Source organism: Vespula vulgaris, chromosome 19, assembly GCF_905475345.1.
Source record: "Vespula vulgaris chromosome 19, iyVesVulg1.1, whole genome shotgun sequence".
Taxonomy (NCBI): Eukaryota; Metazoa; Arthropoda; class Insecta; order Hymenoptera; family Vespidae; genus Vespula; species Vespula vulgaris.
Window position 1 is genome coordinate 2,556,835 of NC_066604.1, and position 16,278 is coordinate 2,573,112.

The 16,278-nt window shown below is 33.5% G+C and overlaps 1 protein-coding gene across 17 annotated transcripts in view; it reads right to left on the bottom strand.

Annotated features, from left to right (window-relative positions):
* Positions 1-15,016, bottom strand: part of LOC127070939 (lachesin-like) — a 63,050-nt gene extending 48,034 nt beyond the window's left edge. For 3 of the 17 annotated variants that reach the window (XM_051009563.1, XM_051009555.1, XM_051009554.1), the window contains exons 1-8: positions 14,663-15,012; positions 14,048-14,152; positions 12,163-12,233; positions 11,270-11,477; positions 9,540-9,789; positions 8,624-8,949; positions 5,239-5,342; positions 4,959-5,118 (exon numbers count right to left, since the gene is read on the bottom strand). The gene's annotated coding sequence lies outside the window, so the exon portion shown is untranslated. Of the gene's footprint in view, positions 1-4,958; positions 5,119-5,238; positions 5,343-8,623; positions 8,950-9,539; positions 9,790-11,269; positions 11,492-12,162; positions 14,153-14,662 lie in introns of all 17 variants that reach the window. The other 14 variants (XM_051009567.1, XM_051009557.1, XM_051009569.1 and 11 more) reach the window with 13 other exon arrangements.
* Between the last annotated feature and the right edge of the window lie 1,262 nt (positions 15,017-16,278).

Here is a 16,278-nt window from a genome sequence, read left to right on the forward strand (position 1 = left end):
GAGAGAGAGAGAGAGAGAAAGAGAAAGAGAGAGAAGATTGTGACGGTGGGTGAGAGCAAGCGCGGCTAGTAGTGAAACAGCTGGCACATACTGGCGACAGCCCGCCCATCACTAACTCAACCTAGATGCACACGCGCCATGTGCTCCATATACAAACTTCATTGATGTTAGGTGAGAAATGCGAGTGAGACTTCCGACGTTGACCCTAAGCATCACTCTCTCTCTCTCTCTCTCTCTCTCTCTCTCTCTGCCCCTTTCTCTCCTTCTCTTTTGCCATTACATCCTTCTCTCTCTCTCTTGCCTTCTTCCCTTTTCCATTTGATGCTCAAAGAGATACACTTCGATTTCCTCTTCATCCTCTCTGTCTATCGCTCTTCAAATATTTATTCTCCGTAACGTGTACCGTATGTAAATATGCCGTATATAATATGTCGATACATCGTTGAAGATATTTATGTATCGATACATATCGATTATTAGTCCACTTTGAAAAAAATCTTTGACTTTGGCTCATTCATTTCTTATTACTTCAATGTCTCTTCCTCTGACGAAACTTTTAATTCTTAATGATTCGTTCGATCTTCATTCTTCTTTTAATTATGTCCTAAAACGTGATGTTATTAAATAAAATACGATCAGTGTTATCGACAATGTCCTATGTATACGTGCATGTATATTTTTATGAAAATACTTAAGTCGACAAATTTTTACGATTCAAATTCTAGAAGAAGAACTACTTGGAAGTTAATAGCAATCAGACTTGGTACCGGCGCTCGGTGACATTCTATTCAGAGATTAATTGTTACGGCGTTATGGCTTCAACCATCTAGCAGCTTCTTACGGATTTCAATGAGTTAAATTGAGCGTCACTAATATTCGGATCCACGAAATCTCCGTGTCCCAGATTCATATCTTAACGGTCTTTTTCTAGAAGCCTCCATTCAAGTTCTTCGAAATCATCAATTATTTTCAAAATGTTGGCACTTTTAAAAATGCTACCAATAATGAGAAAATGAAGATGATATAACCAAGAATTATCGATGAAATAAGATCTGTTCTATTTCTATCAAAAATAATATCTTCCAAAGAGAAAATTGGAAGAGCCGCGTACCGAGTAAGTAAAATTAAGAATTCAATCAAGACATCGGTGTGCCATGGCACTTCAATTCAAACTAAAGCTTCGCAATTTTCGAGAACGCTGCTAACCGGAATACCAAGTTATTTAATGATTCACTGCAATGGTTCAAACACGAATAACTCAGAACATGCGATATTCTACGTTATTAAATACCCAAATTCTTTCCTTATACATATAATAAAATATTCTGTTCTCTCTCTCTCCCTTTCACACACACACACATCCAACACAAATCATCGGATCTCTTATATGTATAGAAATACATACTGTGTGTGTATACACACACACACACACACACACATATTGATTAAACTCGAATTTCCAATAAGAACTTTCAATCCTGATAGAACATACCAAGAAAACTTAGTTTATTAATTTTATTTTTAACTTAAAAAAATTGAACTTATATCTATAAATATCGTAATTCTTAATAAAGTTCTCTATAATAGTATCTGTAACTCAATAAATATTACTATATCGGTAATATACCTATCTATATCGGATAATAAAACGGTTTCAATAAACTTTCATACTACGGATATTTTTCATTTTTCATTCATTATCAGGGATAATCCGTAATATTAGATAAGTTCGATTTACGTAGAAGACACGAGATTTCCCACATCAATTGATTAATCGGCCTTCTAATTGAGTTGTGCTGTTTAGTAAACCACAATTCCAATGGTGGCGTTTGTATCTTTAACCATGTAGGCATTGTTCAAATCTCGGACATATTAAGTACTGCATGTTAGATATCTAATATATAAACTGTAAATTTCTCAACATTGGTTAATAAAATTACAATAGAGACCAGAACTTCTGAAACTTTTATGAGGCCCAAGACCTACTTTTGAAAACGTTAATTTTTCACGACCTGCGCGAAAGTGTAATTACCGTCAAGAGTTGATTGATAAGCAATTCAAAATTTATTTGATGTATCTATGTAGATCTACAAACTGAGAAAAATTAGATAGAGATAGGTATACAATTTAACTTTAAATTGTTCATACGACAGTTCTAATAAATAAGTTAAACTATCCTAATTATGAACATAGACGTAGCTAAATAACTCTCATACATATATATTTGTATACTTAACACGACACTTTGGGCTTCCTTGATTTCGACATTTTCTTCGCGCTTTTATCACGAACGAAGGCGAACGGAGAAAATATTTTACGGTGACATTTCACTAAAAAACTAAGGATTGAGAAAGCAAACATACATACACACACATACACATAAGTCGTTTCAAGCAAAGTAAAGAAATAACAAAAAAAAAGAAAAGATCTGAAAGAGAGAAGTATCAAAGAAGTCATACTACTTTTCGTTAAGAGAGAGAAAGAGAGAGAGAGAGAGATAGAACACGCGCGTGCGCTTCCTCTGAAACGCAAAATATTTAGTCTCTCCGAGAGTTGATTTTTATTTAATCCGCGATTTCTCCGCAATGAGAAAATCGTAAGGTTACGAGAGTTTTATCCTTTTTGTATAATATTTTAATCGTTATTTCAACGGATTCCAAAGCTTCTTCTTCTTCTTCTTCTTCTTCTTCGAAAGTCCGCGAGAGGAGAGATCATAGCGCACAGTGTTGTATCAAGCGCAACTTCTCTCCAACTTTTATTTAAGGTAGCAATTTCATTACATAGTTTCTTCCTTCTCAGAGAGCTGACTCGAACCTCTAAGATCGTTTGTTGAATTTCCACGCTGGATCTTGTTGGATAACCTAACGAATATTCCATTATCGTTTGCATAAGAGATGTAGATATTTCTTTTTTTTTTTCCAAGAGAAGAATATTCTTTTTTCCATGACATAGAAACGACAACGAGAACGACGATGACCTAACTCATTTACTCTTTCAAACTGATCATATTCTAGATATATCTCCCTACTCGATATCGATGCACCCAATATGAATTCTCACTTAATATTGACTTATTAGAATTTAATACGTGCTAGCTGAATATATCAATCATGTCCAATAATTAACCGAAGATGGAACAATGAAGGTTGGAACAATGGCACTTGGAGTTCTACGACCACGGGACTTACGATTAATTTTTTTCCTTTTTTCCTTCTCTCCCTCAACCCCGTACCGCCCAATCGCCTCATTCCTCTTTCTTCTTTTTGACTTTAAAGGATTTAACGCCGCTCACTTGAAATATTCTAAAAAAAGAGATGATCGCCCTCTACAAAAAAAAAGATAAAGAAAGAGAGAAAAAAAGAAGAAGAGAAGCCCGTACTTTTTCGTATCGACGTTATAAAAAAGAAGAAAAAGAAGGGGGAAGAAGAAAAAAGAGAAAAGTGTTAGAACAAATGGAGAGTCCAGTGAGAGAGAGAGAGAGGGGGGGGGGATACGATGCGCTCTCTCTTTTTTACAGCATCTCACATCTCGTCGTTGACAAAAATTGCAGCTACCGGCAAGCAATCGGCTTTCGCGGGAACCGGCGAAATTTCGGTAGGAGCCAACGATTCGTAACATTTTATCTTCCGAGCCGTTTATCGCGTTCATTATGCGCCACAAAGCAGAAAAGCTTATTACCACGTAATTATAAGGCAGTAATTATCCTGAAGTTGGCAGGAGGAATATCCGCACGCGCGTTCGCTTCGTCCGCATCTCTCGACGTACATACGTAGCTACGTAGAAATCTAAGTATATGTGCGTATGGATATCTACGTGCATGAGAGTATGCGTATGAGTTGTGTACGTGTGTATGTATGCACGCGCGCGTGTGTGAGGCGTAAGAGTAGGAAGATGACGACGAGGAGAAAACGAGGTGGAGGAGAAGGATGATGAGGAGCATGAGGAGGAGGAGGAGGAGGAGAAGGAGGAGAGCAAGAGGATACAGAGAAGAGAAGAGAAGAGAAGAGAAGAGAAGAGAAGAGAAAGAGGAATTTTTGTAGGCCGGATACTAGGTTCTATTAGAGCGGATACTTTTAATACTGCCATTGAGATTTGTTTGCCAATGACAATGCGAACTGCGCAGTAAGTGAGGAAGCGGTAGAGGAGGAGAGGAGAGAGGGATGTAGAGGGGTTGGACGACGACGGCGGTGGCGGCGATGGCGGGTACACCGTTGAAGAGGGAAGATGACAGTGGCGGTGGTGACCGAGGATGAGGACGGAGAGAAGGATGAAAGAGGACGGAGCGAGAGGGGGTTAGGAGGGTGTGCAGAGAAACGGGCAGAGATGCGCCGCGCCGGCACAATGGGGGGAAAATTAATCGCTGAAATCTGGGTACAATGTAAAAGAGTCGCGTGGTTGGGGTTTGACTCTGTGGGTTTATGAAAAAAGGTATGACTCCCCGGCGAAGCCATAAGTCAGCGATTTCCTCGTGGTACATTGAGCCGGCGCCCAGTACCCAGCATCCACCAGCAACTGCCAGCCAACCAGCCAGTCAAGCAGCCAGGCAGACGGGCAGGCAGGCATGCAGGCAAGCAGCAGGCATGCAGGCAAGCAGCTAAGCAGCTAGACTGCTAGCAGCCAAGTAGTAGCTGGCAGTAGCTAGCAGTAACTCGCGAATAGAATTCGATCCTTCCTCGCCCTGCCTATGAGAAACCAACTAAACCGACCAAACACACCGCCGAAACTATCTTATGATTTCTTATACGACATCCTCTCTCTCTCACACACACACACACACACTCACTCTTTCTTTCTTTCTTTCTTTCCACTTCTTCCTATCTCTTTCTCTCTTTTTTACTAAAAAACCTCAGTACGCGTGCTATGTCATTCCAGAACGATGGCGATCCGGTACCATTATCTTTAAACCTTTCTTCTTTCGACTGAGTTTCGGGCCTTCAAAAAATTAGGAGAAACGTTACCCTTTATCTCGCGCTTCTGCTCCACTCAAGAGGAAAGACCCGATCCTTTCCCGTTACTTTCCAGCTACCACTGCGGATTCTCTTCGGAACATCACAAATATATCCTTTATTCTTCTCCTCCAAGGATTCCGAAACGCTAAATATTCTTCTCGATTCTTTCCTAAGGAAAATAATATGTTTTATATAAACGATCTGTTTATATATACGTATATATCTATACATATATGGAACATTTCATTCATTTAATATTTCTAACAATTTAAAATAAAAAGATCAATACCTTCAATATTTTAACCTCCATCATCGAAGACCATTATATCAGTAATACTTCTCATTGAATATTTATGCAACAATCTTGTCGCTTGTTGACTTCCCTCACGACACCTGTAACGATGAAACGGAATAAGTTATCCATTCGATAAAAAAAAGATCGGACAGTTAGTGGAAAGAACACAACAGGTGTCCCATCGAAAATAATTCAAAACGCAATTTTCGATACGTTGAAACGTATTAATACGTGACATGTACGAATACATGTATACATATATGTATACGCAAGCTTTAAAAAATACATTTCACATGAGAGACTCTTTTATCGATCGAGTCACGCCATTCATGGTGACGTTTGTGTGGTGTTCAAAAGCGCGGGAATTATAAAAAGTAAAAAGATCAGTACAATATAGAGTAAGAGTATCGAAACGGTGGATAGCTTCTAAAATCTCAGATCACGTCATAAATCGGTCGGGCCAACGTGTAAACAGTAATACGGATGGTCTATGTTATCGATTTGTTTCTTCGGTATCTACCAAGGGCCGGCAAAAGAAAAGAAAAGAAAAGAAAAGAAAAGAAAGAAAAGAAAAAGAGAGAGAGAAAACGAAGGAGAAAGAAATACAACGCAAAGATTGAGAGGATATGGAAAGGTGAAGCATAGCAAGGGTAGTGTGTAAGAGTGAAGAAGAGTAAAGAAGAAAAAAAAAGAGATAGAGAATTAGAGTGGAAAAGAAGGACGCATTAAGACTGAGTCAGCTAGACTATAAAAGAAAGAGAGGGCGCAAGGAAATGGGATGATAGGGTAAAAAGGAAAGAGAGAGAGAGAGAGAGAGAGAGGTAAAGAAATAGAAAGAGAAGGCGAGCAAAAGGGAGTAAAAGAGAAAAAAGAGAGGGAGAGAGAGAGAGAGAGAGAGAGAGAGAGAGAGAGAGAGAGAGAGATTCAAGAAAACCTTGTAAAGGTATTAGGAGGTGGGTTCGGGTAAGCACGGAAACCCCATCAGCTTTCCGCTCGTAAATTTCGACGGAGTTGTCGAAACTGCACTCGGTAGGCCTACATAAGGATATACTACAACGTGGCCGTCTTCAATCTGCAAGTATTCCTCCTGTAACGAACACACGATCGGCCCCTCTTGTAAATATATATATATATATATATATATATATATATATATATACACGCATATATAGGGTGTTCTATCAACATGATGTTAAAATGTGAGAACGTTTTCCAAGGATTATTTCGACTTATCGACAAATATAGGTCAATATTTAGAATTCCTTCGAAGTTTCATTCATGACACTTTGAAAATCTCAAAAACACATTTGAAAATATTTCTGATAGTATAAAAAAGAAATTAATTTCTACATTACACAATAGAGATGAAAAGATAATCTAAACATTTGTACAAATATCTTTGTTGATTTAAGCGTACTATACAATTGTAGGAGATTGTAACTTATGGTGGACACATGTTTATGTGATACTTTCCGACAACGTAAATAGAACACCCTGTATATACATACATTTACGTATTCCCTTCGTTCTTTAACCAGAACTGTCAGTCGTTATGGACACTGGTTCTAGTTTTCTCTGGATAGTATTTTTTTCTTCCCAAATCTCTTAGTACGTCTCTAACGCAGAATCTCGAATTTTCAAAGTCGAAGTTTGAATTCGAAGTGACGAGTGGACGAGGCAAGCAAGCAGTCAGCCAGAGAGAATGAGAGAAAGAGAGAGAGAGAGAGAGAAAAAGAGAAAAAGCTGTCTGTCCCTTCATCCCTTTCGTTCGTTCTCGTTCGTTTCTTAATCCAAACCCGGGCAATTATTCCAACTTCTTATTCTATATCGACCTGTAATCCCGTATTCAATCTCAGTGACAAAACTTCTCTCTCTTTCTCCATCTCTCATTCTTTCTTTGCCAGAAGATATTCTGAACTCTATCGGACTTACCACTGATCTCGAAAATTTTGTTTTATATTTAAAATATTCTCTTCATAAGAAGCAAAAAGAATTTGAAGAACACAAGTGGCAAAGAGTAAAACTCTTTTCTTTTGTTACATCTGTCAAGAAAAAAAAAAAAGAAACAAAAGGAGAGAGAGAAAGAGTATAATTTCGAATATGTATGGTATTTTTATGTCTCAAACTACTCCACGTAGACACGTTGTTGTCCTTAACAACAAAAGCCTACTGTCATGTCGTCAAGAGGTAGCCTCTGTTAACAGACTGGCAAGAGTGTCGTCTTAGGTTCAATAAATCTAAATTTCGCAGACTAGAAGCAAGAATCCCTTGGCATTCACCGTGAATTCAGGAAAGTAGCAAGGAAAGAGAAAAATAAAAAAGAAAGAAAAAAGGGATAGTACCCTTTTCCCATGGTATTTCTCGAGACGATCGTTCAAACGCAATTTCTTTGACGAGATAATTCGAGCATCTTAAGGGTATCGTCCTATACACGTGTAAGGCACATGGGAAAAATAACGAGCACTACGTTTTCGTCTACACCCACATCTTCGTAACTGACGATGATAATAACGATGGTGATGATGATAATGATGATGATGACGATGGTGATGATGATGATGATGATGATGATGATGATGATGACGATTTGAGAAGAAGAAGAATATCCATGAAGGTGATGCTTGAGATTATATAGGGCGATTTAAAAGTTCCCAGGTGATTTCAAAAATTAATTATTCCTTTTCGAGGCTAATTTATTTTTCTTCTTTTCAGATTATAAAACTGCAAGCCTAGGAACTTTTAATCCAGCTAAGAAACATTTGTCTCGCGTTGTATAAAAAAAATAAGAAAAAACTGAAAAATAGAAATGTTTCATTTTAATATAGCGACAATATATATATTTCCAATTTGGTAGGAATTAGAATTCTTGCCTGATTTTTGATAAAAGAAAAAAAGAAAAAAGAAAAAGGAGACAGAAACACAAGGAAAAAAGAGAGAGAAAGGGAAGAGAAAAAAATAGAGAAAGAGAGATAGATGAAAGCATGATAAAAAGTTCATTCTACGATATACCATGGATACTGCTGCTGCTATCACGTTCAAAACGAGGATCGCTACGCAGTAAATTAGACGCGAAATGAATATGACTGTCCTTTCTTCTCTCAGTTTTCTACGTGCCGAATGTGCGTATCCTACTACTTTCTCTGTCTCTCTCTTTTTCTCTTTCTCTCTCTCTCTCTCTCAGATTTGTCGAAGCCGACGAAAAGGCGTGGAAGGAATTCTCAGAGACATTGCGCTTTAATGAGATGAGACGTCGAATACAACCGGAACAAAGTATTATTCGAAAGGAGATTTAAAGTTTAACCAAATGTTTTCGGACTTGTCGTCGTCGTCGTCGTCGTCCGTCCGATGAAAGAAAAAGAAAAAGAAGAAGTCGTCGTACCTAAATAAATGCTAATCCTTGCTGTCCTTTCTCTTAAATTCTATCTGTTCGAAAGATTCGGAAGGTCTTCTTTATTCTTCCATCTCTATAGCTTCATCTATGTCTCTGTCTATCTCTCTCTCCCTCCTTTCTAATCTTGAAGAAGGCTAATGCATGTTGTTCGGGAGAGACATAAGAAATTCCCTATCGATTACGGATCCTCTTTTCGTTTTTCTTTGATTTTTCTTTTTTTCTTCTTCTTCTTCTTCTTCTTCTTCTTCTTCAATGTATTCAGTGCAGTCCAAAGTGATTTTAAAGAAAGCTTTGTTTTCTTACTTTGAGAAAATCTAAGATTCAAATGTATAAAATCATATATCTTGTGTTATTATTATAATTATTTCTTAATGCCTTACAGACGGATGACTCTTAATACTACGTTAAATTAAATATCGTTATACTTTACGAATAATATGAAAATGCGAATATCGCGTGCAATTTCAAATCCGCGGATGCATTTTCAAGCTCGCATTCGGTTGATATTAAGATCTCAGTGCTACCTGATATTTCTGTCGTTATAAATCAAAATAAAACTAATCTCTTTATCTTATAGTTTATCCAAATTTTAACATGATTTCTTTTATGTCAATTTAACATGAGATATAAAAAAGGGCTTCTATTATCACATCATCAGATTTTGATACTAATATTAATAGCAACAACGATAATAATAATTTCAAGAATATTAATTAAAAGTTAAAAAAAAATTATATACATTTTTCAATAGTATATACATTTTTTACAAGACATTTATTTACGTTATTCATTTTCCTCATTAGATGTAGGTCTATCAACGCCATGGCTCCGTCGATAAGGCATTAAATAAATTGTATGTTGAATTGATATAATTAATAATATAAAAAGATAAAAATAATTTTACCTATCAATAAGCTTTTCATTCGTTACTATATACAAGAATCATTATTTTCTCGGAATGTAAGAAAAAAAGTGTAACGAGAGATATATTCGGCAATGATTCGGAGTAATTAACTTTATCGTGTTCACAGATACACCTATCGGACCAGGCGACTAGTCATCTGGAGTAGACACTCTTGACTCTGCTTCAACTTTCTTTTAAATCGATATCCCCGATTCTGCTCGAAGATAACACAAGGATAAATTACTTTCTCCTGCGAATGAAAAAATTCAATTAAAAATAGGGAAACTGCCGGCGACAGATGCATTCAAAGGATCGAGCTCACTCGCGTCCGCGTCCGCGTCCGCGTAGAAAACGCGCGGAGGACATGAGTTTAAAACGTCGCTAATGTGCATGTACATAGACACATACATATATACGTACGTACATACATACACATCTATACATATAAAGAAATCTGCCAGAAAGGGAATTGCTTTCTCTCTGCAGTTATAACTCGTCTAATCGGTCAAATTTGTTGATCTCTCATTAAACGGTACGTTTTATAGTTATTCCTACGTTTATATATTAATCCTTACTATATATCATTGGTAATACATAATTTTTTTGTTACATGAGAGAAATTTTTAATATTTTCGCGTCCTTTTTTTGCTTTTCCTTTTAAAGTATTATATTAATTCTATTCTTAAAGTAAAGAACAAAGCGGCAAAGTAATATTTAATTTTAACAATAATTACTAGATTTTTATCAATAAATAATATTCTATTAGATATACCCATATCGTTCATATTTACTTCATAAATCAATTTTAAGATATAATGATAAATATACACATGGAAGTCTCATCGTGTCTTCTGTTTTTGATTCGTCGTTTTTTTTTTTTTTATTATCCCTTTTTTCTGATCTTAGAAGATAATTTCCCTTGAGAAAACTTTTTTTTCGACAAAATATAAAAATTCATGCAACGTAGGGTTAAGGAAAGATCGCTCATATATAAAAAAAAAATAAAAAGAATATATGAGAATAATTTAGAAATAATGAGTTATAAAATAATGTTAAAAAAATAAAAAAATAAAAAAAAAAGGAAAGAAATTATTAATACGATATGACGTATAGTCGATATTTGAAATATCGATTGATCGTGTACTTTACGAAGGAAATTTCTACTAAAAACTTTTGCAAAAACAGCTATAGAATATAGCTTTCAAATTGGAAACTCCGTCCATAAGAGCGCTGTTACTTGACAGAGACACACTACCCTCAGGGTAACTATGATTCATTATCATGGTGCTTATAAAGGATCATTAATATTATCCAGCGGACTAGGTAACACGCTTTACCACTAACCACTATATGAAGCGTTTGTACTTGTATAATAGGATCAACCTGCCAAAATAACGTGTAATGCATTTTTACCATCAGCTTCTACACGTCATTGAAGAAGCTAACTATAAGAAGAAGAAGAGGAAGAAGAAGAAATACAAAAGTATAGAAAGACATCTCCTAATCCTTATACAATATAACTATATTATATTCGAGATGATCGCTATGTCCTATAGAGAATCGAATCTGCTTTAAATTAGATCCTTATATCCTACAGAATATAGGCCACCTCTGGCAAGTTATATTAATAAGAACACTAACTATTTGTAGAAAAAAAAAAAAAGGAAAGAAAATTCAAAAGAGAAAAGAAATTTCTTATTTATAAGAATATAAAAATAATTAATTTATACCTATATCAAGGCGAGAGATCGTTGCAAGAAGAAGAATATTACTTTTGCGGTTAAAATATCGCCAGGAGTAGAACGATAGTACGGTAATCCTTATGGACGCATCTCCTCTTCGTCGTAATAAAAAATGTTAGAAGGTAGAATAATTGCTGAAGAGCGGGCAGGCATCTCTTAATGTACCAAGGAAGATCCCGACTTTCCTTGTTGTCACCTGTCACAGATAAACTTTTTCGCGATGAAAATAGTAAAGGTAAGCCGGCACTGAAGAAGAAGAAGAAGAAGAAGAGGAGGAGGAGGAGGAGGAAGAAAAGGAAGAAGTATGGAAAGAAAGAAAGAAAGAGAGAAAGAGAAAGAGAGAAAAAGAGAGAGAGAGAGAGATTTTCCCCTTGGATGGCTTATAATGAGAAAAGTAATTCCAATTTAAATATCCCGAAGTGCCAGGTAGAATAATACCCACGATTGCGTTGAAACTCATAGAAAGGGGGAGAGAGACTAATTCTGCAAAATACTTCAACTTAGCAATCCTCTTCGAAAAGTATCGGATCGATAAATAATAATCCAGTCAATAATGATACATATTTGTTATATATTCTATATAATAATCATCATTATCATACCAATAATTATTATTTAGAAATATTTACATATTTATTCTTACTTTATTCGTTATCTCTATAAAATTCTATTCGTATTTTATTCTAAAAATTATATTATTAACGTGTGTGTATACATATATTATGTATAAATATAGTATATTGTTATATAGTAATATATTATTAATATATGTAATACATAATATTATATTTATATTATTAAATATTACAATATATATTATTAACGAATAATATTTAAAAAACACAATTTGTAATCTTATATGCTTGATCTATCCAACTTACCTAAAGATATACACGTGCCTTCTCTTCGTCCTTTCTAACGCCTCCTTCTATAGTTGCTGTTTTACTCTCTACTGAAAGCATAATAATGACTATGTATAGAAATACATACCGACACGGACGATTAAAGTTCATCGCCGCAGGGTGCAATACTGAGGTATTTGACCATCACTATTGTTTGTGTTTTCCACAACCAAAATGATGCGCCCTATTGTTTCTTTTTCAGTAATACGAAAGCAAGATTTGGTATATTGTTTTTAAAATATAAACGTCAAACTCCTTTTCAACTGTACAACTATAGAAACGTATAACATAATTTCACAATAAACGATATCATATAATATATACGAGTATTACCTATATATTATCGATAGTAAGAATTATTTTCTAACGCTGTATATAAGTACACTGTAAAATTATATATCTTAATTTATATGTTAAATAAAGATTATTAATTAAAAGAATAATATGTATATTTGTATTTGTTTTATATATATTGTAACCCTACAATTATTAATTTCTCGTAATAAATATTCTCCGTCAATCAATCTTATGTTATCCCTCTGTCTATATGTATTTATATCTGATATAAAAAAAAAAAAAAAAAAATTTCAAAATACCTCACCGGGTTTTGATCCTAGATCACTTAAATGGATCTTGATTTCCAAAGCCCAATTATGAATTTGGAAAATCCGAGATACCTAAATGACCACGGTTCGAGACCAACCGAGGAACAAAATTTTTATTTTATATTAAAAAATTCTAAATTAAATCTAATAAATGAAAAACAAATTTTGTTTTAAAGGACATATAAATATTGAATTTTAAGATGCTAAATAATCATTAAACATTACACTTTGTATATGAAATATTTGTGAAATGTTTAAAAATATAATATAAAAAATCTTTCCTAAACAATCCTTCTTGCTATTAATTATAAAATAAACTTAATCTATTCCCTATCTAAACTCTCTGAACACAAATTTATACAAGAATACAGATATATATAGTATATCAACAATAAACCTAACCTATTTTTATTTATTACCACTTACAATATATTTATTATAAGTGCATTATATGTTGTAGTACTTTATGTGCATCTTAGAAAGTATAAACATTATAAGAAGGTATATAGGTAAATATACAATATAAATTACATACACATATTACAACATATAACAAGAGAATTTATAATGATGATTTACGTCGATAATGCTAATACTATATATTAATTAACCTCTTAGCTTCAAATGAAGAGTCTGACTTGTCATGGTAATCTAATGTTAAAGTATAAAACAACTACATTTATCATGAGGTTTGTAGAAGTAATCTTATCTTTATATTCATATGAATTTAATTGTACACCGAACAGTTAAAATACTTAAGAATGTATGTAATCTTATTCTAATCAAATTAATATTTTAATTCTATAAACTTAAAGTTATATGTTCTAAAGTAATGTTGTTATATTATAATTCTTCTCTTGGATTCCATGGATGAAATGAAGACCTGTATTGTTCATATAGGTACAGGGTACATTTAATAATTATATATTTATTTGCATTAAAAAACATATAGTTATCTTCATATCGAGCACAGTTGAACAGAAAACTTCCTTCACCATAGCCAAATATAAGAGAGTTTAAGATTAAATAACGAAAGGTGCAATATTTATTTATTGGGAAAAAAAACTTTCGTCGCCTGTCAAAGTCGATTGAGTGCAAAATTTTATAAATAGCACTAACCAGTAACAACTCTGGATATAAAACTTATAACTAACGAGACTTAGTCTTTTGCTTATAATTATTCTATATTTAAACGCACTATATGCTACTTATCTAATAATATTAAACCTGGCTTTATATATTTAAAAAATTAAACTTACATGTATGATATAGAACTGCAACAAATTCTTTTCATCAAATTTCCTATTTTTCACTAGTAGATCTCTTGAAAATCTGCTCTTTTCCACAGTAGAATTCTTGAAAATCTGGAAAGTATCAAATAAAAGTAGTAGAATATAAAATAAATTGTATAGAATAAAGAGTATAAATAATATATAATATAAAATAAAGTGTAACGTATCTAGATAGATGTATATGTGTATGTACGTGCATGTGCATGTCTGTGCGTGTCCGTACGCGTCCGTGTGTGCGCGGTGAGTATAATACGTGTACGTGTACGTGTGTGTGTGTGTGTGAAAATCGAATAAAATATAAAATTCGAGCAAATATTGCTAATTAATGCACAATTATTAATCAGAGCATCGTTAAAAAAGAAGAAAAAGGTGGAAATATTGTAAAAATAAATGTAGAAAGTCCGAGAAAATTTGTGACGTAGTAGCCGCCGAAGGAGACCGGGACGCCGATTTTATTTTCATAAATATCTTTTAAACACGACAAAGTCCCACTTTGTAATTAACACATATTAGAAAACACACTTTATCGAAGCGATTAGTATATTAAACGAGGGTATATGTTAGAAAAATTATGCTAATTACCTGTAATTAATGACAGCGATACAGATCCTGCTTGAAGCCGGTACCAACGGGACAGTAATGGCGTCATGCCCACCGTTCGGGAACGAAACGATTCTCGCCGCGCATGCGCATTATACTCTATCCCCTCTCTCACTCTCTCTCTCTCTCTCTCTCTCTCTCTCTCTCTCTTTCTTTCTCTCTCTTTCTTTCTCTCTACTCATGTGTACTCGCATACAATAAACATATTAATTCGATACTTATTTTCAGGAAACAACATACAATATGAAATCTAAGGGTATATAACTCATAAATAATTAATAATGTGACACGATAACTATGTTCTACTTACATAATTAACTAAAATATGTTCCCACCATAAATACGTCATCTCCCGCCAAATATACATTCCCTCTATTTTTACATCATAATCAAAATGAAATATATAATTAATAAATCAAATAAAATAATAAAAAGGAATCTCTATATGTCACATATTCTCCTTGAAAATATCTTAACAAGAATATTATTATATCATAAATCGTTAATTATATGTATTAAATATTAACTAATATACAACTAATATAAAATATTTTGTCTAAGAAGCACATCCGGTATCACCGGAAATGATCGACTAATTTATAAATTCTTAAATGACAATATAACAGCTTAAAATATGGCGGGAAAAATCTTGTAATTCGAACATTATTGATCTATATTAATTCTATTAATTTCTTCAATGTCAAAGTAACCCACAGAAAAATTCTTTTGTTTGTTTAACATAAATGCTATACTTACAGTTATATATGCTAGAAATCAAAGTAGATGACAAAAAAGCAATGTTGATTTAGTATCACAATCCTTCACTTATTAATTATAAAATTATTAAACTGTTGTCTAAACTTTATCTATTCTCTACTTAATAAACTCTGATTATTATTTTAAAGATACGACGTTTCTACAATATTCTCGCGATTTCGTAACAATAATCAATGAAAAAATCTAAAAAACTGTTTTTTGAAAATCCCTTACAAATTAATTACTTTCCTCGCTTTGACGTAAGGTAGAAGCTATCATTTCACACATTATTAAAAATTGAACGCTATTTATAGGTTGAGAAACACTGTGTTATAATAGTAATTATGACTTGTAACTTGTGATTTGTGACTTGTATTATGTATTATGTGTTTTGTAATCTGATTTATAATTTTAGACAATTTGCAAATGATAGTGGATAATTTTCGTATATCGTGCATTTTTATGATAGTATAGTATTTAGAAAACTACAAAAAATATCTAGTTATTATAATTCGTACTATATTCTTTCTTATTAAAATATTTTGTACTGCTTCATGTATTTCATCAAAGGTTTTATTTTATTTATTACATTTTCACCTTTTAATTGGACACTGCATTGTGAGTGCAACTATTGGTCGAAATCTTAATTCACAGTTCCTGATTGGTTGGTTTCTGTAAAGACAATCGACTTAACTTTTAAATTCAGCTTTTTATATTATGATACCTTAATCTGATTTTTTTATACATTTTTAGAATACTTTGTATATTTAGCATACGAAATAAGTATAAAAAATAAGACTACTTATTTTTTTATGTGCAATAGTTTTAAATATATTATCATT